This window comes from Sparus aurata, chromosome 14 (assembly GCF_900880675.1).
Source record: "Sparus aurata chromosome 14, fSpaAur1.1, whole genome shotgun sequence".
In the NCBI taxonomy this organism is placed as follows: Eukaryota; Metazoa; Chordata; class Actinopteri; order Spariformes; family Sparidae; genus Sparus; species Sparus aurata.
Window position 1 is genome coordinate 13,866,679 of NC_044200.1, and position 25,929 is coordinate 13,892,607.

The 25,929-nt window shown below is 42.7% G+C and overlaps 1 long non-coding RNA gene across 1 annotated transcript in view; it reads left to right on the forward strand.

The window, feature by feature from the left end:
- The window catches only part of LOC115595742 (uncharacterized), a 56,898-nt gene extending 33,620 nt beyond the window's left edge, over positions 1-23,278 (forward strand). The window contains exon 3 of the long non-coding RNA XR_003986774.1: positions 17,702-23,278. This is a non-coding gene — a long non-coding RNA (uncharacterized LOC115595742). The remainder of the gene's footprint in view (positions 1-17,701) is intronic.
- Positions 23,279-25,929: the final 2,651 nt, after the last annotated feature.

Below are 25,929 nucleotides of genomic sequence, written 5' to 3' on the forward strand. Positions count from 1 at the left end.
GGGGTTGGAGGACAGTGGGGTGAAGGGAGGATATGAGGATGGACAAAGAGAAAAAAAAGGGAAAGCTGGAAGAAAAAAAGGAGAATGAGTGGATGTAAAAACAGCAAAGACGACGGGAGGGGAAGGGGTGGATGGATGGAGGGATAGTGGGATGGAGGAGGGGGAGATGGAGTGATGGAGGGGCGAGGGCGCTTGGCTATTATCCTGCATCGATTTACTCCAGTCAGGGATGGCTGGACGCGTAATGAAGTGTGGGATCTAGGGGTGTCCGTGTGCGCTTGTCTGCGCCTTATAGCTTTTTGGATGTATTATGGGATGACGTGCCACCTGCGTGTGTGTGTGTGTGTTACATGCAGATAATAAGGTTTTATCTGCTGTGGTGAAACACAAAAATCAGGTCGTTGTCTCCGGGACGCTTTGCTTTAATGCATAATTGATTGACTGTAAGGAAAACATTCACACCCCTTCCTACAGATGCATTACAGCATTTACTCCCCCTGTAACCTGGGGATGATGTTGAAGAAGATGTTCACAACACTTAGTAATAATTGCAACCTGGTTTTGTTTCTAAACTTCAAAGCGTAATAGTGAAAAAAAAAATCTATTTTAAGTCCTGTTTGAAACTCAGATCAAACACTTCAGCATTAGGGTGCGTATTAGCCCCAAAAATCCCTCAAGGTCAACATTAAAAGGAATCCCTGAATATTTAATGATCATCTATCTGTTCACAACTGAATTACATCAGTTTTCTTAGTCAGGGAAAGAGTTAGATAAGCTCAAGCAGCTTAACAGGAAATGAATCACCACATATTTTGATAATCAATTAATCATTAGTCCTTTTTTTAAAAGCCAAAATTCACTGGCTACGCCATCTGTTCTGGTTCTAAATGTGAATATTTGTTAGATTTCTTAATTTTCTGTAATGACAAACTGATTATCTTTGGACCTAATCAAGACACCACCTTTTAGGGTTAGGGTTGGTGCAAATGCCAAACCTTCCATTCTGGTTCCAAAAGTGAATATTTGTTGGTTTTGTGCCATTTCCTTGGATAAGATAAATAGCTTTGGTTCTAAACAGAACATAACCTTGTTTTTTTTTTTTTTTGATCAAACAATTGTTTGAATAAAAGTGAAAATAATTAGTTGCAGCCCTAAATGCGTAGTTGGTAAGCACCTTTTAGAAAACTACAGTAAAATGTTCTTGTTTCTGTTGAATATTTTGGTATAATGAGCCCGAAAATAAGACCCGAGCAGACGTTTCAGACGAGACATGAAGCAGATCTCAGAGAACAGAGAAACCATCCAAATACCGCTTGACAAAAGGTGAGAAAGTTTCCCTCAAACCTGCTTTTGTGCAGTTCAGTACATCTTCCTCCTTTGCACAATGTCAGCCATCCTCTTGTGATGCACGAATCAAAACAAGCGGCGTCCACTGCAGACGACATCGTTTGAAAGAAGAACACCACTTTTCCTCCTTGGGGTTTTGTATGTAACATGTACAGGTTTAGTAAAGAAAAAAAGGTGGACAAAGAGCATTATAGTTGTCTCTCTGTCCCCCTCCTTTTACTCCCTTGTTAGATTCTTACTTCTTTCACGTTCCCTCTCCTCCTGCATCCCCTTCTCCCCCCCCCCCACCACCCCGAAGCCCCGCACTTCCTCTCCCGGTCTAATCCGCTCCTCGACATGCTCTCCTCTTTGTTCTGCGACCCTGACAAGTCGTCTCGTTCTCCTGCTCCGAAGGACAGCCCCGGTGTGTTTCGGGATAATGGAATGAATGCTGGAATGATAAACCCCCGAGGATGCCGGGAGAAAACACAGGAGTGTGTCAAGCAGGGTGATAACACTCTATTCTCCCGTGCATCTGTCGGAGGAGCAGGGATTATGGTTTTACAGGCAGGCTTTGCCGATTTGCAGCCCCTTTTTCTGCGGCCTGGGCTGTTTACACTGGAAGGTGTCATGGGTGTCGGGCGGGGGGGCGCCAGAGGAATATTCTCACATCCGTCTCGCACAAAGGTCTTCATTAGTTTGGAGCATTGCTTCTGGTTGTGCAATCATGTCTTAGCGGACAGGTAATTTTAAAGCTATCAAAAGGTTACTGCAGTCCTTGGATACTTAAACTCCTGAAGAAATGCCACCGGATTCAAAAGTGGAGTTCCGACTTGTTTGTCCGTGGACTCAGAGATGTTGTACAACTACTACAGCCGTAATTAGACACACTTTAATCTGCAAATCCAATACCGCGACTCCAGCGTGCGTCAGTGATGTCTGTGCCGTGACATTTAAAGGATAAGACTGGCACTATATTTTTCTTATTGGCCACTAATCTCATGAAAAGACACCAACAAAGAGGTTACCCAGCTAGTATTGATATAGCTTGCTGCTCTCTGCCATAGAGCGCCATTGGTGTCCAAAAAACAAATCAATGATCCACACTGTCATGGCTCCGCGCAGTAAAAACTCGAAACCAACAACGTGTGAGTCCATTTCATGTTACTCTGAATCAGGCCCAAGCATATTAATTCCTATTGAGAGTATTTACAGCTTTTGATACAAAGGAAATGGTTGTTAGAAGCATACAATCACTGTTGGTTGTTTATATCACCAGATATATCCTTTGTCACACAAGCATTGACTACATGAACAATTAAACGCATCAGTGAGCCGCACAGTTGTGGCTCTGAGCTGTGAAAACTCATTGCAGTGCCAAATCTGTATTCATCCGCGGTTTAAAATAGTCCCCGACAAATTCCCTCTTTACACCTGTTTGAGAGACGTTTAATAAAGACTACAGTGCCCAGCTGTTTTCAGAAATGATTTGGCCTTTTTTTTTTACTTAAAGTTATACATTCATGTCACGTTTTTTTAAAGATCTCCAGTAGCAACACATGATTGGGGCTTAGTGCCGCCGGGGTTTTTCTCTAAAATATCTGTACATGACGACTAGGGAAGGAAAAAGGTTAGAAGAGATCGTCACGATAGCTAACAAACTACGATTACACTATGATTAGGGTTAGGCAATTAAAATACATGGTTGATGTCGGGGAAAGGTCGCTGTTTTCATTAATAAAGAGACAAGTGTTAATTGCGGTGTCCAGTTACTACACACCCAGTCCCGTACTTTCTGCCTCGCTGCATATGGGGCACTTTGGATGTAAATTGTGAGGTGCAAAGTTTTTATTTAGCCTTTATTTAATCAGGTAAGACCTTTTTGAGATCAATGATCTCTCTTAAAAGGGCAACATTCAAATGCTCAGACAACCTGGAGTCAATGGATTTCACCATTTACTTTAATATCGTTCAGTGATAAAACATTTTGAAGAGCTGTCTGGAGTTTGTTCCGTGCAGAAACCTGAAAGCTTTCTTTCCCATTTCCTTTTGGACTTTGGAAACAACAAATCATAAAATATCCAGAGACATAAAGAATTATAATTTGTATATTACCCAAACAGAAGGCACATAGAGGCAGAGGCTTAAATAACAAAGAGTACAAAAGCCAAACAACCCAAAAGCAGGGGGGGCAAAAAAAGCTGGCAACAAAAAGGCAACAAGGAGAATTCGAAAAACGGGGGACAAACCATAAAGCCATGGGGAAGAAATCAGGAACACATTGAGCACATGAGAACCAGGGAACAGACACAGAAACATAAGAGACACCGACAAACCAGCAAAGAGTAAAGGAAATGCACAGACTTGAACACACAAGGGCTAATGAACAAATGAAACACAGGTGTACACAGAGAAAGGGTGGGAAAAAGACAAAGACAGGATGCGGAAAGCAACACATGATACATGAGGATCTACCAAAATAAAGCAAGAAACGACAAACATAAACCCAAACATGATGAGCAGACCAGCTCACTTTTGAATATAATTCACAATGTGACACAGCCTATCCAGCATGTGAAGACAATGAGCAGAGGCGTTTGTCTGATGTAAACATAATTCTAAGAGACAGAAGGCTGGTAACACCGAGCTGCAGTTAAGCTGAAATACTGTCTTCGTTGAGGAGCTTGGTGTTGAAGACTGTGTCTAAAAGCGCACCTTTTTTAAGTGAGATTTTGAATGGTAGCTAATCAAGTCAATCTAGCCCGGTCGAATGTTGACTTCAATATGGAGTTACAGCAGGGATTTCATGTTTTTTGATGATTTTATTTTAATACCGCTATTGCCTCAGATTGACTTCCACTTCAGTTAGCACTTTCAGCTCCTCACTTTTTAATAGTTAAACATATTCACGCCAGAGATCTGCCCGGTGCAACCGCTTTTCGCTTGCCTCTGGACAACTCCTCTGCCCCTGTCGTGATTACCCTGACAGTAATTGTTGGTGAAGTGTAGAGCAGTTAAAATACTCGCTCTCCATGCTGCAGATTCTGATTGGAATGAGGTATATTTTATGCCATATCTCAGCCCCTGCAGAGAGATTATTGGCACTGTGGCAGACACTCTCGTCTGGCCGACCTGGTCATTATCAGACATGAAATAGGATTCAGAGGATGTCCAGGCTTTGAGTTTTTTCTTTTTTTTTTTTTTTGGTGCAGTGAGACAGTGAGGCGAGGAATCAATAAAAACTGATTGGTAAGCCTGTTTTGTCGCTGCAAAACAATTATCAGACTTTGTGGCTCGTACAAAGTTCAAGAGATGAAACTTGGCCATTTGCTACAAAACACTCTGTCTTGTGCTATTACACCGCAGTCCACCTACTCTTGACCCCAATCTACCAGATATCCACACAGGAAAGGAAGGTGGACACTTCTCTCCCTCCTCGATCTAACCCGCCGAGATCAACTTCAGCCCGTCTGACAATCGAACAATCTTTAAACTGACCTTGACCATGCAAAAAAAGGAAAAAGAAGAATCGAAGGCGTGAGGGGAGGAGGGAGGGAAGGAGGCTCATAAGAAAACCTCCCACCCTAAAAATAGAAAAGGTGGCAATTAAGTGCCAATCTAATCATCCCTCTGGTAAACGAGCCCTGAAGATTCCGCCCTCGTATCCCCAAGGCTTTCTTTTTTTTTCCACACCACTTCCTCATCATCGCTGGCTATCGGCTTAATTACGCCCCCGCCATCCCCAGATAAGAGAGTGATAGCCTTATCACCACGGCTCATTTCCAAATCCATGAAATTAATAAAGTCTACCTCCCGTCTCAGTTCTGGGGCCAAACTTATATGAGCTGTCACGTACGAGAACTCGGTGAAGTAATACTTCGCCCGGTCTTACAGTTGGCAGAGAAAACACTACAGGAAATCATCCTCGAGGAGATTAAACACAACGAGGGGAAGGCTACTTTGTGTTTCACGCAAATTTTCAGCTGCTTTTTTTTTTTACCCTGATGAGGGTTATGTCTGCGTGTGAGTTTTTATGATTCCTGCAGCTTCATTCATCATTCACACAGTTGCAGGATTGGCGCAGTTAACTACTTCATTTTCTTAATCTCCACCTTGGGAGTTCGGCTAAATTGCACAGTTTTGTTCCCTGCTGCAGTGGACTTTGCAAGACTTTGCATGTCTGCGTGAAATATCAATTAGTGGGAGCATGTTGGAGTAAAAAGCGCTACCTGCAGGCAGTCCATAAAACTCCCAGCTTGTTATAAGTGATAGTTTCTTTATCCGGAGATCATCAATAAACCTCTAATCAAATAAAGTGGAGCTGCTTTCCAGTCGGATCCACCTCGAGTCTATGAGTTCTCCAGCTCCCCGTGTTGGCTGCTGTAATCAGTGGGGAGACAGCTGGTTTCACCACGCTGTTCCACCTGCCCGCTCCCCTGAGTAAAGGGCTGTGCTTCACCGACCAAATCCACTCCAAGTCTCTCTCCGAGGCACACTCCAGCATGACTGGCAGGGGTCTCACACATAGATTTCAGGGAAAAAGGGAAGGTTGGGCGGACCCGTCACCGCACCGACGCTGGCAGTGGAATGAGACGGGCTCCCACTAGGTTTGGGCCTGTCATTTATTTCTAAACGACGGCAGATGGTGGGTTTGGCGCTTGCACCATCCTCTCAATCTCCCAAGGTGCACTTCTGTGATGGATGTGGCGAATGGGAGCGCCGCGGAGAGGGCTGAGGCACATCTGCGCGGGCCGATAACGGGGGGCAAAGTATGTCTGGGCTTTCTAGCCGCCGACTCGCTTTCACGTATTACTCATTCCCTCACAGACCTCTTGAGGACTCGCATCTTTCAGGGTTTATTTGCCTCTCACTTTCATAGCTTTGCTTTTTGCTGCGCTTATCAGCAGGACACCTTTCTGTTTACCATGCGGGTGCACCTTTAAGTTTGACATTGCTACCTGCCTGAAAAAATCTATGGAAACTTTCCCTCCAGGCTGCGATATATACCCCATTTGAAAAAAATGACTGCTGGTACAATAGTTAATCATCACAGAATTATATTAACTGTAGCTATCATGAGGTCTTTAAGCAGCTCTTCACTCACGGAGAAACTTTCTCAGTTATCAGGAACTGACCTGTAACTTTTAACAGAGTGACATTATATAGCCAAGGAATATAACTTTACTTAATTGGCTTTCTTTTCTTTTGTTATCCTTATTAGTGCTTGTCTTATTGAATGCCTGTTGGGTCTTTCACAGCACTGTTGAAGTCAGTAAAAATACTGTCGTTACACCGCTCTGATTAAGCTTTTGTCAAAGTTTCGATGCTGCGTGGACAACCGTGGCTTTTTACAGAGGCGGGGAGAACTGTAAGTAATTGCTATTGTGTTATAGCTATTTTTATGTGTACTTGTGCTCGTTGGGTTAGTCAGAAATGTGCCTTTGTGTGTGCTTTAACACATCACAACTACTCACATCCTAGACTCATGGCACACAAGAAAAGAGAAAATAAGGAGCACGCTAGCAGCCAGGAAAAAGAGCGCACTTAGCTAGCACTTCTGACAAAGGAGAGAAAAAAAACACTTCAATCAAATACATTTAGTTTTAAGTGATTGAATTTCAAGTCATCAGTAAGAACCCAGACATAGCGTACTTTTTAAAAGCCATTACGTCGCTGCCAGTTTTGCTACCTAGCAAGTAGCCTAGGCTAGCTTGCAAAACAGACAAATCGGGTATTGACATGCAGGTACGCCCATCTTGTCTGTGATAAGATTAATTTCTTTATTTGATTCAACATTAATTTTGAATGTTACGAAATGTTACGTTGATGTTAGCACATGATAGCTAACGGAGGCTTCATATATAGGCCTATATTACTTGTCATGTTTGCATTTAATTGGAAAATCTTTTACGAACATCCTTCCCCATCACAGTTTAATAAGTGACCTAGATGTAACTTTCATTAACAGTAGGATATAGTAGTTTCAAATATTAATGTAGCTATTTCTAGACCCACTTTTTTAGTAGTTTGTTACCATGTAGCCTGATTTTATGCAACAAAAAAAAAAGTCAGGCTATCATGAAAGTAGGCCTGGGATCCTCATTCGGATACAACTAAATAGGTTCCACAAAGAAAACTACTCAGGTTAGGTTTAGGAAAACATCATGGTTTGGGTTAAAATGCCTACGTTACTTCTATAACTACACTTCCAACTGGCCTGCGTTACCTAAGTGACTTGCGTTATACACGTTACGTTACTTCACTACGTTAGTAAGTCAATAGAGCTCAGCATTTACTTCTGTCTTCACACTGGTTATACAGATTGTACAGCTTTATTTTCTTGATTTCTTGATATCGTTATGTTCACGTATCTTTGGGGTTCAAGAATTACGAATAGTACGTTTAAATTACGAAAAACATGGTATCCTGGCGTGGCTAAATGCCCTAACCCCTAACCAGACACCAACATAAAATGAAATGTTTCTAAACAAATGTAAATAGCCAGAAAACCATGTAAGAAATATGCTATAATGGACAGAAGGGGCCTCTCATAGTGAGAGAGGAGCTGCATGGTATCTGTATCCACAGGCCCATTTGTGCAGAATTTACACCGTGTAGTTACACCGCCCGTTTACCGCTGGGGTGAAAAATGTTGGTCCTCTTTCTGCCTTCTTTTTCAAGATCCTCGGAGTCCAGCTTTTACCGGAGCAGTTGACAAACACACACCCACGCCCTACACGCCGCCTGACACAGTAGATCCAAACACACATTAAAGTGAGCAATCACTGCCTAACAACACCCTTGCAAAGGTCATGTCAGCTTCATCACCCTAATCATGGAGCCCCATCGCTTCCCATGATTTAGGGGTTGCAGTAAAAGCATCATAACCCGCCCAACCGCATCCCTGCCCATAAACGTCTCCATGGCAACAGGGACGTCGGGCTGCCCTCCGACGATGCATCTTTGGGATTCTCGGCGCGTCGCTGTGGGGTGACAAGTCAGGCGTAAAGAGTCGATTTAGCTGCGGCATTGGGGAGGCTCGCACATTAGCGGAAAGGAAATAGGAGCCAGCAAATACTTAGTGGGTGATTGGCTCCGCAATAACAGAACACCCCCTTTGGCAGCTCGTCAAGCGGTGCTATACGGATGCCATTACAAACAGGGGGCCATTAGCAGGCAAGGAGGCTTTGTGAGGCATGTCGCTGCTGCACGTCCTTAACCCCTGAGGGCATGTTTGAAGATGTGTATGATCAGATAGATAGATAGATAGATAGATAGATAGATAGATGTCGAGGATCGCTGGCATTCAGGAAACATGAGGTTTTTCCTGCAACATCCAGCACTTTAAGAAAATACCATGTAACAGGGTAAAACATCTAGTACACATCCCTCCAAAGGCCTAGTTACATCAATCCCCTTTTGCAAAAAAAAGAAGCAATTTGGGTCAAAACATGGCACACTGTGTATACACAACGCCCCAGAGGATCACACCCAGATCTGACTCAGAAACAAAACCTTTTTCTGTCAGCCTGAGCATTTCCTGCCTGCTCCCCTCTTTCAATTCCATACAGAGGCCGTGTTGTTCATATTATACTTTTATAACACTTAATAGCAGCTATTTAGTGCATTTCTTTTCCCGCGCCGGCTACGATTTTTAAACAGATCACACACACACACACACACACACACACACACACACACACACACACACACACAACAACTTAAAAGCTTCATTTTGCTGTAGGCAGCACGGGAGACCAGAGCTGCATTATAATGACTTCCTCACTGTAGGAAAATGTGCTTTGTGATTTTCATGCCTCATGCAGCGATGAGGAACGGTACACACTGAATGTGAGTAGCTAGATCTGCACAGAAGCACTATTAATATGCAGTAAAAAAAAAAAAAAAAAAAAAAAGGCTAACTTAACTAGTGGCGGGATGAATATTTTATCAGCACGGGGTGCATTGATGTTTCCTCCATATCTCTTTTTATTGTGGCTGTCAAAGGCAATCCGGATTGTGAGGATTTTTCTTAAAGTGGATGGAGAAAGCCTGTTGATGCTGCCGACAAATCATTTCATTTTTCTCACAGTTGTACTTATCACCTCTGCTCAACTTGTATTTAATTATAAAAGACTAAATCGTTCTTGATAAATGAAATAATAAGCAGCGTCTGTTCACAGATAGCTTAGCTGCGAATGAAATGACTAATCCGACAATAAGTAGAAGCATGCGTCTGGGCTAATGCTGAGACTTTTTTTTTTTAGCTGAATACAGTGTGCAGCAGAAACAGGATCTGATTGTGAATTCAAATCAGGAGGGGAGGGCACTGAAACACATTTCTTTCCTGCTGCTCAGCTCTGGTTGTGCGCTTCACTGCATCATCAAATTGAAGGAGAGAAAAATCCCTCTCAGCTTCAGTTTTCATCTGCACACATTTGAAACACTATATTTAACATGCTGAGTCCGTGCCTTTGTGGAGGCAAGTGAACATGCGATAAACCCCCCCCCAAAGCTTCTCGCCACAGCCGGTCCACACTGACGCTCCTCTACACTGATGTTATACGTAAAACTAAAAAAAGGTTGCACGTTATTTTATTTTAGCACATAATGACTATAATAATGACATGTAATAAGATGTACTTTGTGTCAAATTCGATACAAATTTTAAAAAATATGTTCTTTATTAGGCTATAAACAAACATTGTAATACCCTGAGTAGATTAATACGACCTAACAAGCCAAATTTTAAGAGTGAGAGTAAACAAACAGTTCAATTTTACCCGAAGGAAACATTACATGACCTGAAGTTGGAGAACTCGGTATGAAACTCTGCGTGAACCAGTGTAGTTTTTTGGTTGAAAACTTTCAAAACTTCACAAAAAATATCGACAGAATGTGAAGTTATAACAGTTTTGATGGTATGACATCCATGTATTGTGTTACAAGGCATACAGCATCCTCACCAGCTGGTCCCCCGCTAAAGTGCCTGTGCTAGCGGTAGCGGTATAAACACAAACACTTTGGTGCTACGAGCTACCAGTTCAGACAGAGTTGCTTTTGTACATAAAAACTATGACGGAGAAGTTAACTACAACTCCCAAAGTGCTTTTCAACAAGAACCATCCAATCCCAAAGCTTAAAAACGGGTCTCTCTGCGGCTAACGGTGGATGGAAGCTAGCTTTTGAAAACATGTTTTACTTTTACTTTTTTTTTTTTACTTTTGGAGTTTGTCCACAAATTCAACAACTAAGCTATCTGAATTGAGCTCTTGCTCGTGGTTACGCCATGAAACTGCCTGAAAAGTATGTGGCCGTTTGGGAATGTCAACATTTACCTAAGAGAAAAATGTTGTAGAAACACTCTACGCAGCTAAAATTACAGCATATTAACTCACCAAAAAGTGGACTTATGCGGCCACCAACATTTCTTAAAATGTAAGTAAACACGCCACAACTAAAGCCATTCAGGAAATACAAGAGGGGGTGTTCTTATGCAATCTTCTCATTAACACAGTAAGCCCAACCCTATTTGAAGGCAGCATCTAGCTAGCCTCTTCTGCGTAACAACAGTAGCAGAGCCTCGTGGGTATTGTAGTATTAGAAGTCGTTCCACGTGCTGAACCGATGCAAAAAACACAATTTCTGGGGAAAAACCAGCAGTGACACTATCGACTGATTTCTCTGTACACCTGCTGCATTCACTCCTATTCTGACCATTCAGTGGATACCTGTGTCTCCGTCCTGTGAAGCTAAAGCAAGTGCTGGCAGTACATCACCTTCTGTGGCCGCCCATGCTAAAAATGCATGCATTCATGGTAGAGTGCCACAATTTAGATGAAAACGTCCGTTAAATGGAGTGTGTTATGTAGAATTAGCCGCCTGCCCTGCCCAGCCCGGCTGTGTGCACTTCAATGGTCTCCTCTACCACCCATGATCTGGTGCACGGACACCCCAGAGTTTTTTTTTTTTTTTTTCACTTTCACAGTCCCGCAGGCACCCTCACTGACTGGCATCTCATTAGGAGAGCGGGGCGCCGCGCTTGTGTGTTCGCCGCCAGACAGGCCACACCACAGGCTGCATGCTAATTGCGGAGGCGTAGCCAGCATGAGACGACCTTGTATGGTAAAAGAGGAAGGAGGCAGAGAAGTGGTTTTTGTTTAGCGTCTGGTGGGCAGGGGGGGCTCTCGTCCGCAAAAAAAAAAAAAAAAACGCTTTTTGTCCTGACCTTGGGCGGGGAATGTCAGCCAAGTCTGACCGCTCATTAAAAAAGTGTAAAGCGATGCGGCGTTTTAATATACTGTAGGTGGTAAGCACTTTACTTATCCACCAGTGTTCTACAACAGTGTGTAATGAGTAAAGCGTCTTAGTGAGTGACATTAATTTGCCGCTTTTCATAACTTTACTACAGTTTTCACAGCCTGTTCTTTTGCTTGACAACTCATTAGGTTCACGGCTTCAATTGAAAGTCACTTTCAAAAAACACATTCTGACAGTATTTTAGCACATCTTGGCAGTTTTATATTTTTATATATATATATATACTTTCACCTCTTGTGACATTAATTTACAACATGTCTGAGCTGTGTTGTAGTCTCCAGACTCAGGTCATCCTTACAAAGGGCGTGTAATTTCTATTGAACATGACGCAGCGTTATAAACTTCAGAATATCAATGGAGACGATACAGAACGCTCTGTTACTCCTCTCGTGGACTCTTCATGACTTTTGTATTTCAAAAACACTGCGAACCCTGCCTGACTCTATCTGTAATTTCATCATAACCTCTCCAGTCCAATAACACGACCTTTTGGCAGCCCACTCCATCCCCGGCGCTCACTGCTGACAGGTTTTTCTCAAGCCGCTAAAGTGAAAAAGTCCTCAGATTAAATTCCAATCAATGACAAAACGCGTAAACACTTCGAACCGAGAGGACGGGCCGAGTGGAGTCTGGAGTGTGTGTCCCAAAAGATGTCAAATGCAGCTGGTTTTCTTAGTGATAGGCGGTCTGTCAAGGGGAATAATGGTTTTATATCTTTCTTACGCTCGAGTCTTGGCAAAACTTCAGTTAAAAGTAAGTGTTGTGTGCGAGAGAGAGACATAGAGACACACTGAGAGAGAGAGAGCGAGAGAGAGAGACCACAGCAGCCTGTCTGTTTTAGTGCCATTAGTTCCTCCCTGCCACTCATTGATAAAGAGGCGCTGCCATCAGCCAAACCAGCCATCTCCTTCAGTCCTCATTAAAATGTCGTCATATTAAAAAATAATTTCAGGCCTTTGCTGATGAGCGTTTTATTGCCTTCATGAAAATGTTCGCTCTTTGGTGTCGACGGGAGAGAAAAAACCCTCAATGAGTAATGAAAGCGGGGCGGGAGGGGGAGAGGACGGGGCAGATAAGGGTGATTTGTTGCATACTTGGGAGGACGGTTTCGATATTTAGACAATTAATAATTTCTTTCTTTAGTTGCCCTGCATAAACAGCCTCTCTTAACTGTACAAGTACGCACACTGGCAAAGCAGAAGTGAGAGTTCATCTCGCTCAGTGACCCGAACAGTCTGTGTCATTCAGTACTGAGAAACTAGTTACTGAGTGCAGCCATGAACACACTGTTATCTACTTTTAATTTAATTACATCAGAGGCAAAAATTAGGTCACGACTAGTTTGTCGGTCTATCAGTACTAGGTGCTTTTTTAATGAACTTATTCAGTGGCGAAGAAGTACTAGAAACACTGTGATCCTACCCTCTCAGTGAAGTGATGGGGGGGGATGGAGTGGCTGAGACAGAGACACTGTATTACGATGTACCAAGCTGTTATTTTAAGGTACAATGTTCCATGATGTTGCTTTAAACGTGAGCAGCAATAAAAAAATGGAGAACACCAACACCTGCATTCAAATGACTAACTTGCTACTGCAGGTATCAAATAAATGTAGTGGAGTAAAAGAAGTCTAAAATGTCCCTCTGAGACGTAGACGAGTGGCAGAGAATGAGAGTAAAGTACCTCGAAATGGTACTCAGGTACAGCGCTTGAGTAAGTGTACTTGGTCACTGAGGGAGGCTCATTTTCGACAGCGATGGCAGCTCAATCCACCACCTTCACTCTCAATCGAGAGAATCTTGATTAACAAACCATCTGGTCTCGTTAACGACACCTTTCCACCTTCTTCAGGCCGGTCAGATGTTTGCACCTGAGCAGGGACTGTGGACTTAATCATCCGCTCGCCCCTGCAAAAAAAAAAAAAAATATGCCTCCACCAGCACTTTTCTGCTGCGGAGTCGCGCAAAACGGAAAAAGCAATCTGCTCACAACCCTGTAGCGGAACGATGGCGGCAGCAGAAACTTTAGAAAGTACTAAACAATAAACCTATTGAGGGGCCCCTCTTCTGTTAATGGCACTCAAACCTTCAGCTGCTGCCGCACAGTGTGTTGTGCAGCTCAGTCGAGCCTGTGGAAGCAGGTCGTCTGATGAAAGCCTTTGTGGCTGAAACATCAAGTGCATAGTAATAGTTTAAGGTTTAAATGGGCAACAGTCTCACAACTATTCCTCCTCCTGAGGTAGCACTCCTGCTCTCACTGTGTGCACTCGTTTCCAGTCTCGTCTTGGGCTCCTCAGCATTTCCATTCTGCTGATTTGTCGCTCAGATAATGAAGAAAAAACAAAATATCCCGACAGCAGCGGCACACACATCCTGTAAACGTCTGCGCTGATGGGTTGAAGTGGAGACGCTCCCCGCTGCACATCACTCCCTGATGTAAATTTAATGCCGCCATATGCTGATGTTTCCAGGCACCAGTCTTGATTAAATGATTCAGCTGTATCTGATGAAGGCGTAAAAAGTTCTCGCATCGTTTGTTATTGTGCGGCCGCGCCGTCTCTCTCCCCCCTTCCTGATAATCACATTTCTATTCAAAGTGGAGCGAAAAAAATAAAAAATAACGGCATTAGCCGAGCGGCGCGTCGGTATTCTTTTCCCTGAGCTGTGTGTTTTCTTTATGAGATATTTTTTTAATTGTAAATAGAAAAACACGAGCGCACCAGAATCACATCTATTAATGTGGGAAACCATGAATTATGGGAGGAAATTAAACCACTTCCACACAAACAACAAACACACCGAGGTGCACAAACGCACGCGTCGTAGGAGTACATTAACGTCCCAGCAGAATAAACGCATAACTACTTGATTGGCCCCAAGGGATGTAATATCTACGCTTTAATTTCAGATAGCAAGCGAGCATATCCTGTTACAAGCCATTACAAGAGTTTAATGGCAGGCGCTGTGTTTGTTATGCTCCCATTTTATATCCTCACTTCTCAGGATTTAGCCGTGTTGGAGATGAGATGAAAAGATTTTTCTTCTATTTGGGTTACAGTTGGAGTTTCCCCTTGTCTTGCAAAATTTACTCATATGATTAAAAATATTCCATTTAAAAAAAAAACACAAAATAATCACTTCTCTTCTTATTTCTCCTCCGTTCCAGAGACGTAAAGTAGATGTAACTAATTGCTCTTCCTCCTCTGGGTCTGGAGCGTCATACACTTTATTCGAGGATGTGATTGTCTGTAGGATGCACACGCCACCGTGGCTGCCGGACAGAAACATTTTATTTCTTGCCCTGGCGCCGAGGCTCGTGTTCCTGCTCTCGCCAGTCAGAGAGTTGCTCGTGGCTCCGGTTTTTTGGTTGTAATACAGACAGAAGATGCCAAACCAGTGTTAGGTCATTACTCATCCCACAGCCTGCTGAGAATAAATAGCAACGGAAGCTGAAATGTGCCAATGGAAGAGAAGCCAGAGGTGGAAGAAGTACTCAGACCCTCTGCTTCAGCACAAGTACCAAAATATATGGACTAAGCTGGTCTTGTTTTAGACTCCGTGCCTGTGTTGAGTTGATAATACTGAGGTAATTGCTTTGCAGACTTTTTTAAAGTAAAGTCAACTTTTAAAATTCACAGAGTAAGACTACATGTATGACCCCTAAGTTCATTTAAATACTAAATAAAACATACTGGACGTATTTGGTGCAAAAGTGTTACCTGCAAAGGATATCACTGTACAGCTTACATACTTATGTACTATATATAGTGTATATATGTATAGTAAACATCTCTTTTTACATTTATCTCCCATCTTTGTTTTTTTCGTGTAATTTAAGCTTAAATTTCACCTCTTTTTCCTCCTCAAACTGTTTAATTAAGTGGAAACATCTGTGAAGTTTAGAGGTGGCATCACCCCAGAAGGATATGATCTGATGCTGCAGTAAAAGTCCAATAACGGCACAAACTTACGTTTTAAGCGGTGAAGCCCTCCAACCTGAAGTAATTATGATGAAGGAGGCAAAGGAGGAAGTCGAGCTATGTTATCACAGAGCGACAAAATCAGAGTGAAGCACCGTAGATGACCACGATCAAGTGTTTTCCCAAAAACCTAACCAAACCTTAACCTGATAGTGTCACAGTGTTTAATGGTATTTAACTGTAAAATGATAATTAGACAGATTGGATATCAGAAAATACTTTATGTCCCTTTTAATTGCAGTGAAGTAAAAGTATAAAATAGCATAAAATGAAGATAGTAAATGTATGTTTCAAGAAGCACTAGTATTTCAGAAGAACAAAAGAAGGGCGAGCGCAGCCTGTCACCTGCTCAAAAACATGGTTTTGGGTGTAATATCGGCTGATAAATACTGCGTTCCGGTGGGATGCTGTTCATTTGTGACATCCTCATTTCATATTCTCGCCAGTTGGGCATGCCTCAGTTTTGAGGTGTAATATAGGCCCTGCCAAATCAGCGGTAGCCCCATTACTCATCCCCCTCTGTGCTGTCTCCTGGCTTGTGCTCCGGCGCTAATGCAGATTACAGGGATATATGAGGGCTATTTTGTTCGCTGCAGGGTGGAAACGATCACAGGCAACCCCATCCCTCTCTGATGCACGACTCTACATCTGTTCCCCCCCCCCTCCCCACGAAAGCCTATCTGGAGATCCATCAGAGCCAAACCTCTTATCAGATCGGAGGCTGCGACATCCATTGCACATCAATTATAGATGCTATGTGTAAAAAATTGGGTCACTATATCAACACGCGCTCGCGATCCTCTGAGACATTGTTTGGTTAAGTGATTAGTGGCTTAACTTTAGATACAGTTTGTGCGCGTTATACGTGTTAAATGGTCCATTTATGATACATGAGCGTGCAGAAACAAGGGCCTCCAGTGAGGGGGAATAATGGGGAACAAATAATGGTTTTCGCCATAATGATAATGTGGCTCAACTTTTTCTCTGCGCACAATGAAATCACTTCAAAGCAGAGGGGATTAATCACAAGTCGCCACACTTTTGTTCAAGATCTTTGAGGAGCATCGGCAGCTGGTGTAGGAATCCACACAGGTGTGAAGCCTCGCAATCGATAAACCCATTTTTTTTTTTCCCCCCCTGCTGCAAGACAATCAGGGGTGATAAACGCGCCGCGCCGCATTATTCGCGGCCGAAAATCACTCGCAACTTGAATTCATTTCCAGCTTGCTCCCCGACGGAGAACACAGACGTATTATTCAAATTTCCAATCTATTCCCGTGACCAGGACACGTCCCAAAAAAACCTGCACGTTTAATCTCTATGCAAGTCTCTCCTCATCTGTTGGGTAAATAGACCATTCATCATATTATTGGGCTTTTTACAGCTTGACTGTTTGAGTGATCTGTCTCTCAAACAGCCCCTCTCCCTGGCAGCCAAATCAATCATTTTTCAATGAAGATGTCACAGCTCATTGTGTGGAGCGCCATCCCCAAACAGTTCCCAGAGCCTCTTAGATGATAAATTAAAAGCTAAACTTTTTATTTTTGTTGATGAGGACGGTCTGGTCCTCTCTCCAAAAATATGTAGGTTCGATATTTTTAACAGGCGGCGTACGGAGAATCCACCGACTGTCAACAGTTTTTACCTCGGCGGAGACGTTCGCAGGTGCAGGAATGAGCTCGCTATTAACTTTTCATTAGGCATCGTAAACTGCACCAGTCATCAAGAAGTACTGCTCGATAAGGGACATAATTGGTTTGTGGTTCAGGACTAAGTTGTGGCTGTTTCTGTAAAACCCCAGCGTGAGCTCTCTCATGACGGAGGGGGAAAGTTTTTCAGACTGACAGCTCAAACCATACCCAGACATCTCTTCGTGGATGTTCTTGTATTGGGAGTGCTCGGCAAACACAAGATAAAGACCCTTAATTCAATAGCGAAGCCCTCAGATTGACTCATTAAATAACCAAACAGCCGCAGTGGAGTAATAAGGTTTTCAGTCTTCGGGTTGAATTATTATTCTTCTGTGAACACACCTCACGTCTCCTCTCTCCTCTCTTTTTTCTCTGTTTGTCGCAGGATCCTCCTCCAGGAGTCGATGCAGAGACACGGGGAGCCTGAACGCCGCGCCGCCTGACACAGGGACGTGTTTCAGATAACACAGTGTGCAGACATCGAGAGTCACACATGATCCCACACAAAGGCTAATACCAACCCAGGCTCATCGTACTTCTTTCTTTTTCAAGCAAACTTACAAAAATCCATCCATCTTCAAGCAGACTAAAGAACTTAGTCTAGTTATTTGAGTTTTAGTTCAAAACGTTCCAGAAATGAACTAAAATCGTCATCACAATGTGAAGAAATGCTAAGATAAGGAGATATCTACTGACATTAGCTACTAACAAGCTAGCCCCAAGCTCACGTAGCAGTGGTGTAAGCGCCAACACTCCCCTGCTGCGCCAAGCTTAGCACACGGACGGCTAGCTGAGCTAACTAGCTAATGACAGCTACAGTTAGCAGCAATTAGCGGTTACCTCGGTGATATGCTGCCCTCTGTTTGTGATGAGTTTGAAATCAGCAGGGGGACAATGCTTACATCCTGTATTTTAAAGTGCTTTGCAGAAGCATACAAAATTAAGAGAACATTGAATTTTCATTAAAAACAGCCAGAAGAAGACAAAAACAAGCAAATGAACAGTTAGAGATTACAAAGACATGATGTATCTAATTTATTTGAAAGCCACAGTAAGGAGTGATGTTTTAGCAGACCTCAGGTAGAGAGTATAGAAACTGAGTACTCATTATGCAGGATTACTCCTCTCTGCATTATGTATTACTGGATTACGAGCAGTGATGCATTAACATTAAGCAGCATTTTAATGCTAGAGGTTAATTTGCACTACTTTATATTCTGAGTAGCTCAATCTGTAATAATTCTTCATAATTCAACATACTGCAGTGGGGAAGAAAGTGTTCTAGTCTTTTACTTAAAGGTCCACGTTAAAAAAGTTGATTTATGAGGCTCATTCCCAACTCATCGAATACTGGCGCGTTTCAGATGGCATATATGATGAGTTGGGTATAAAACTCAAAAATCGACTTTCTCCTAAAGTCCATCTTCAGGTGAAAGTAGCACTACTAGAAATACTCACAAAAAAGCGTGTATTGTCAGCAAAATGTACTTGAAGTACAAAATGATATTCTTTTGATGGTTATTACTGATGCATACATGTGTGTGCAGCATTATAATGTTGCACCTGGTTAAAGTGAGGGACTACAACTAAACTCTTATATAAGAAAACATCATATTTTATAGTATTATTATATTTTTTTATGAAAAAGTACAGCACAGTGCTCAAATAAATGTACTTAGTGACTCTCCATTACTGATGATTTACACTCTTTTGGCATTAATCTGTTCCTGTAGTTAATTTTGGCTTTGTTTTCCTGCTAGAATCCAGCAAATACACACGAATAATGCATGAAATACCCATTTCCTGTCTTCGAATACACAACAAAATGGCTGATTTTATTAATAGTAACAGCAACCTTTCACACTCACGAAACTGAGCGCACAGAAATCAGAATCCTTCCAGCCTAATTAGCGAGATTAAATGTAATCTGTTACCTCATTTCTCACACCTCGTCTCATGAGGCCTAACAGAGGATTTGTGAGGATGTGCGGGTCCGTTCTTCAGCCCCACCACCACCACCACCTCCGACTCCACCTCCACCTCCACCTCCCTTACCCACAGTGCACCACAGTTGCGTTATTAAACTTGTATAAGATCATTAGCATACAAAGCAGGAAACCCACACCGCGGTGGAGTCATACATATTTATCTGGACGTGCCTGAGTTGTGCGTGCCTACACTCGTACTGTAACCCCTCTACACGCAGGCACGACCGGCTTTCTACTGCTGCGAACGGAGAATATGAAGGGGATGTCACCCGAAGCACGACAACTTTTAAGGGGGGAAAGGTATTTATTTGCGCAGCATCTGAAGGGAAGACGAGTGTTTGCATGCGCCTGTAAGACTTAAAAAAAAAGAAAAAAAGAAAAAAATGTGAAGACAGAGCAGATGGAGTTTGGTTAGGTTCATCAGAGCAGTTTGCTCCGAGCATATCAAATATAGTTTACACACACAGAGGAATTTCACAGAGGGAGCAATGCCTGCAATACATATTCATCCGCTGCACACAGAAGCACATAATCAAACAGAAGGGAAACACAAACACAGAGCGTGGTCTTGTAAATATCACCTGTGGGTTACCTCTGCCTTTTGAATGACTGTGAAATCAGCTCCCTTTTCTCTCTCCTTCCCCTGTTCCCTCCCTCTTCAAATCCACTTTTTCCATCCCCAGCTCCCTGCCCCCTTTTTCTGAGACCACTTTCCACACTTTCCTCCTTCTAGAGCACGATCTCCCCCCTTTTTCCTTTCTTTTGGCGGCGCGGAGTTAATATTTCCTTCCTCCTTCCTTCTCTTTCCTCCCTCCTGTGAGATTGCTGTTGTGTCTTATGGCTTTTTATTCCTACGTGATTGGTAGATGGGTTCATGTAGGAGTAGAAGCCACTAAACACGCGGTGAGTGCTCAACGCGCTGGCCAACACACACAGCGAGCTTCCTGTGGATATGACAGCTGCCATGTTCACATCAGTGTCCTGCCCATTATCGAGAGTGCGCACGCAGTAAAAAATAGAACAGGGTAATAACTGCAGAGAGGGGCTAATCTTTTCAAACCAGGTCTGTAATGTGAAAAAAATCTTTCAAAATGACTTGATTAAACTGATATTATAGTTAATTGAACAATTGGTTTTAGGACAATGGAACTAAATGTTCTGTAAGTTCAGGCTGACGAATCAATCTGAGAAAAGTTGTGTGAACAGACCTACTTTTCATGAAGATTTCCCACCTGCACGCCGGCCGCACATGCACTGAATTTTTAAACTCCTTCCTGCGTTCCTCTGCCGCGGGGCCGGCGTACAAAACCGGAGCTGTTGCTCAGAGTCGGGGCTCAGTGTTCAGAGGTAGGTCACTGATGTTGTTTAATAATGTAAAGAATCTCTACCAAAACACAGGCTAACATGTTACAGGACGCTGTAAAGGACATGAGTACGAGTGGTTCATATGGGAAACATTGCACATCACATGCTGTCGCTGTCTCGTGAAAACCATGTAACTCCAACATGACAACGTCTCACGAGCCGAGGAAAACTTTTCAGTTTCATGGCGATGTATTTTTTCATAAAATCCGATGGATTTTTATAGGGTTGGTCATAAAGCTGAAAAACACAATATGATATAATCATGTTTATATGTTGTGTGTATATATAAAGACTTGTTCTTGCAGTTATGGGGTGACACTGGCATTAATGGAAAGTCATGTTTCTGTCCACAGTAGGATTACAAGTTTGGAGTCAATTCACCTTTTATCTCTGTTTTTGGTCTCCACCAACTCTTTCTTTGGCTGCTAAATGCTCCTCTGTGTTCAATATGATTGGGTGCTGGCCAGGTACAGGTACTAGTTTTGTAGCACTTGAGATTCTTGGTCTCAGACAAAGAGGACTTTGGGAGGTCAAGACCATGACTTCAGCGATATCGCGTTATAATTAAATTGTTTGATTCCTTCTGTAGTACCTAAAAATCGTTTCTATGGGAAGACGAGTATATTTTTGCAAGACAATTCTAACAGTACACTTACAATACAGACAGATATATATTGGCAATAATCGAAGGAAGAGGAATTTCCATTTCTGTCCTCTGTGGGTGTTTTGATGCCCAGCTGTGGTCTTGGTCTTGACTTGATCTCAACCCTTTGTCTTTTTTCTTTTGGTCATTGACTTAACTCATGCTCTTTGTAGGGGGGCTCCTCTCTGAAGCCTGGGTCTTCAAACAGGGGGTCCGCGATCCCTAAGGGGTCTTCAAAGTTACTGCAGCGGGCTGCCAAATAAATGTTAGATCCGAGTTTAAAATACACATTAACATGAATTCAAACATATCACTAGCAAAGATTACACATTACAACTTTAACACAACATTGGCAATCGTCTACTCATCATTCCTAGTGCGATTAGGCGAGCAAGCTAACCTAGCCGCACTTTAACATCGAACTATTCAGATAACTTAATGCTATTGAAACATTTTGCGTGTTAAAGGAAATTCTTTGTTACTCATCAAGCAGGAGACTCTGATATACCTTCAATCTGAGAAGCTACCAGAGACATGGCAGCGGTTGATGCGAACACGTCTAATTAGCCGCGCTACAACTCCTGCCAACTTGTTTACGCAACTGATCGTTTTTACGCTGTATACTTTTCCTATCAGCTGAGGGGTCCTTTGGCCTGAAAATCACTGAGCGCTCCTACTCTAAAGCTTTTAGCACCAGTCTGGAAACTTCAGCTCAGCTTAGTGCAAAGCCCTTAAATTCCCGTCCACTCACAAATTGGGTCCAGGACATTTTGGCCGGCTCAAAACGGCTAATAATGGTAACTTTCTGCCTGAAGTGAACTCGGTGTCAACCAATTAAGCGAGAAATTCAAATTATCCCGTTCCTGTTGGGTCCAGTTGGGCGCCGTTGGGGTTTGGGTTTAAATGTCAACCTTCTGTTTGTATTTTCTGTAAAATGAGCTGCCCGCCCCGCCCGCCCTCTTGCCCAGAACAGAATCTGAAGAAAGCCTAAATGGGTTGTCTGAAAAACCCAAAAACTGAATTATAAACCCCTAGGATGTTACGATAATTTGACACATGCTCGCAATTGTGTGACATTACTTCTGCGCCCCGATAGGAAGTGGATAATGAATCAAGATGAAATTGCAAGAGATATGGTCTGCTGAGGTTTAATGATTTATTCAAGGCTGTAAGTTGTTGTGATCTAATATTCAGTGGGCGGGATGGGAAGTTTCTTTAGCTTGCATTATCGGTTTAATTTATTTTTCAGGTTCCCACTCCTACGTAGAGTTTTTTTTTTTCCTTCTCTCCATCTTTATAGAGACATGAAAAGGTCAGAGAGAATAGCAGAGCAGCAGAGGAGGCTGAGGGAGGATTCGATCCTCGGCCAGCGGGGGTCCATGGGAATCCAAAGGTGGGAATCAACCACCCTGGCATCTATGGGAAAGTGCTTGCATTATGTAAAAACAGCCCTGGCGTATGAAAGGGGGGGGGCGGTTGTGTTTGAATAGATCGCTGCCATCCTGTGTTTGCGCCAGAGGGCGTGTACGCGTTTTTTGACGACGTTCCTCAGTTATGATCCGACTGAGCCATACACCTCACAATTTTTCAAAATGTCAAGATATTCGGTTCAAATAACGCAGCCTAATTTCCTCTTTTTTGTTTTAAATCAAGCACAAGTTCTCAGGTTTGGGAAACTTCCCCAGTACAAGGTCACATAATCCCCCCCAAGGTCAGGTAAAAACACGAAAATCATCACAGTCGGGGTAATGGGATTTTTTTCGTCTGACAGCAGCAGCGATAACGGCGGCCTGTTTGTGTACAGTAATGTATGAGTGTTGTGCTACTGTATCCGCCCTCCCTCGGGCTACACTTTTTTTCCCCCCCCTGTAATAAATAATGCTCTTTTGTGTTCTGTGCTTCATTTGTTCCCTGTTGTAACGTCAGCGCTGCTCAATAAATTATGGATCACGCCTGTTCAACCTGCCGCATATCTCTTGTTTCATTTGTCTGTCAAACTCCTTCTTTTCTTTTGTGTGTGTTTGTTTTTGTGCCACACACGAGCTCAGCCCAACTTCACACACACACACACACACCTGAGGTCTCCAGTTTCCAGTTTCATAAGGGGTTCTTTTTCTTGTAAGTTAGGATGTTTTACTTAAATCTCTCGCTGGGTTTTTATGAAATTAAGTCGACACAACAGTGCGAGAGCAGCAGGCAAACATGTAAAATCATTAGGAGGAGTAACAATAAAAAGCCTCAGTAGATGGTAATTAGACACGAGGTATTTAAAGGTCTAATAAAGACCTGATAAGTGCAAGTCAAACTGACAATCACTGACACAAGTGCTCGCGTTAAATCAGCTGTAAGCTGCGAAAAATTGCCATACATAATGCCACAATTGCATAGGCTTCATTAAAGAATAAAGTTGTCATCCTCCAGCCCCGCTCTGTGTTATCCCGCAAAATAGCCTAGCAGCAGGCAAGCTGGGGGATTGTTTAGGGGTGAGTCTGATGCAGAGGATGAATTGCAGAGGCACAGCGTGATTCTTTCACTTTCTTTTCTCAGAGATTTTTTTTTTTTTTTTGGGCAGCGAGGCTCGCCTACACACGCCAGCTGGCTGTTGTCTGGGGGAATCGCCTCAGCCATCTTTTTTCTGATGAAATCAGAGGAAATCCACAAGCAGCCCAAAGGCAGACCACATATCCTCCTCTCTCTCTCTCTCTCTCTCTCTCTCTCTCTTCCTCTCTTTTTTAACTCTTCTTCTCTATTCAATAATTCTCAGTGATAGGCCTCTCCTTTGAGCACTGGCACCACTCCTCATTCCAATTAGTGAAAGGCAAAGAGGCCCCCTTGTTTGTCGGCACGCAGGCAGTAATTGGATAATCCCTGAAATTTCAGCGAGCGCACAAAAGGGAATCTGTAATTAAACCAGAGAGCCTGTCAAATATTGACACAGATGAGTCCTGCAAAGTATAGATACAGAGGATGAGTCAACAAAACAGGGTTTTTTTATCGAATTTTTCAAAAAGTTTGATGCACAAGGGGGAAATCACGATGTTTACGCCTTAAAGTTGAGCTTCTGTGATGAAAAAAAATCAAATCCACCCTAATATTAATATGAATTTGCATAACTCCTCCGTTTAATTAGCTTTAAATCCACCTTCGGCTTGTCTCCTCGTGTTCATTTCATCTCCCTGTGTGACGAGAGTGGATTTACCAGGTGACCTCGGTGAGCTTTCACACAGACTCACTAGATCGATGTGTTTCGTGAAAAAAGCAGGTGTTTCAGTGTGTGTCACTGTCTGCAACATCTGCATTTGACAAGCTTTATTACAAAGGTGGACAAATGCGACAGCTGCTCCTAGAAAACAGACATTAGTCTCACAGTAAATGATCTGACGAGCGTCTACAGCAATGCAAGTAATATTGCAGTGGTATGTAAAGCTCAGTGCTAACATCAGCGCGACAACAGTGACGCCTTGCTGGTAGGTAAACACATTCACCAATTTAGTTTAGAGCGTTAGCTTAGCAAAAATGGGCTAATAAGCAACATAAATACAAAATAAAGCATAAGGCTTTGGTCACAAACAAAAGTACTGGACAGACAAAATGTTTAACCTGATGATGATGCAACACAAAAATTAATAACGATACGTGTTGTTCACACGTTTCAATCATCCCCACAAATGTCAGTTTCATGGCAATCCACTGAATGTTTAACAAGACACAAGACAATAAAACCACACATGTTAGCCTTCTCTGTTAGTGGTGACTGAGGGGTATTTTTGTAGGCATCAACCTGGTTCCCTCGCCTTAAAGCCTGTTAGTTTTTACATTGGATTCTGGATTTTTGCAGGGAATAAGCTCCACGGTTTACAATTCTTACACATTTTGTTCAGCATGATGATCACAGACCACTTTTGAAGCTAAATGAAATCACCAGAAGTAAAATGCTTACATTAGGCTATAACATCTATATAGCAATATGTCAGCATCACCACCACTTACCTTCTTTCAACACTACACTACACACAATTTACTCCAACTTGATAAATCTGCAGGTTGAAAAGTTTGAATTTAAATAGCTTGTAACTACAGTTGGCCTCTAAAGACGGACTAGCGATTAAATTAGTCTCTGTGTTCAGCGAGATGACAGGTTATGTCCGCGACAACTTGTTTACTCTTATTTAGCCACTCATTAGCAACCACCTTCTTTAAGACTTCAAACTTCAGGATGCGGCACTGATGATCAAAACATGAAAATCTCTTAAGCACAAATACTAATCATAATAAATGATCACGTTATAATGATTAAAATGTTGGCAGCTAATGTTGCTAACCACTGATATGAACACATTTATACCTGTCGTAAGTACCAAGCTGATGTTTCTGCAGTACTTCTATCGTGGCCACATCACATGTCAATGACTGAGCTTTGACATCATGAGGGTGAGTGGATGGTGGTGAAGCCATGACCACAGATCGAGCCAGTGTTTCAGCATTTCTTGGTATGAATATTTTTTAGACCTTGGGACAAATCCAGCCATGTTAGTGGCAACAAAACAGGTATTTCTAGTCAAAACGGGATCTTTTTCTAACCTGACCAAGTGGGTTTTGTACCTAAACCTAACCAGA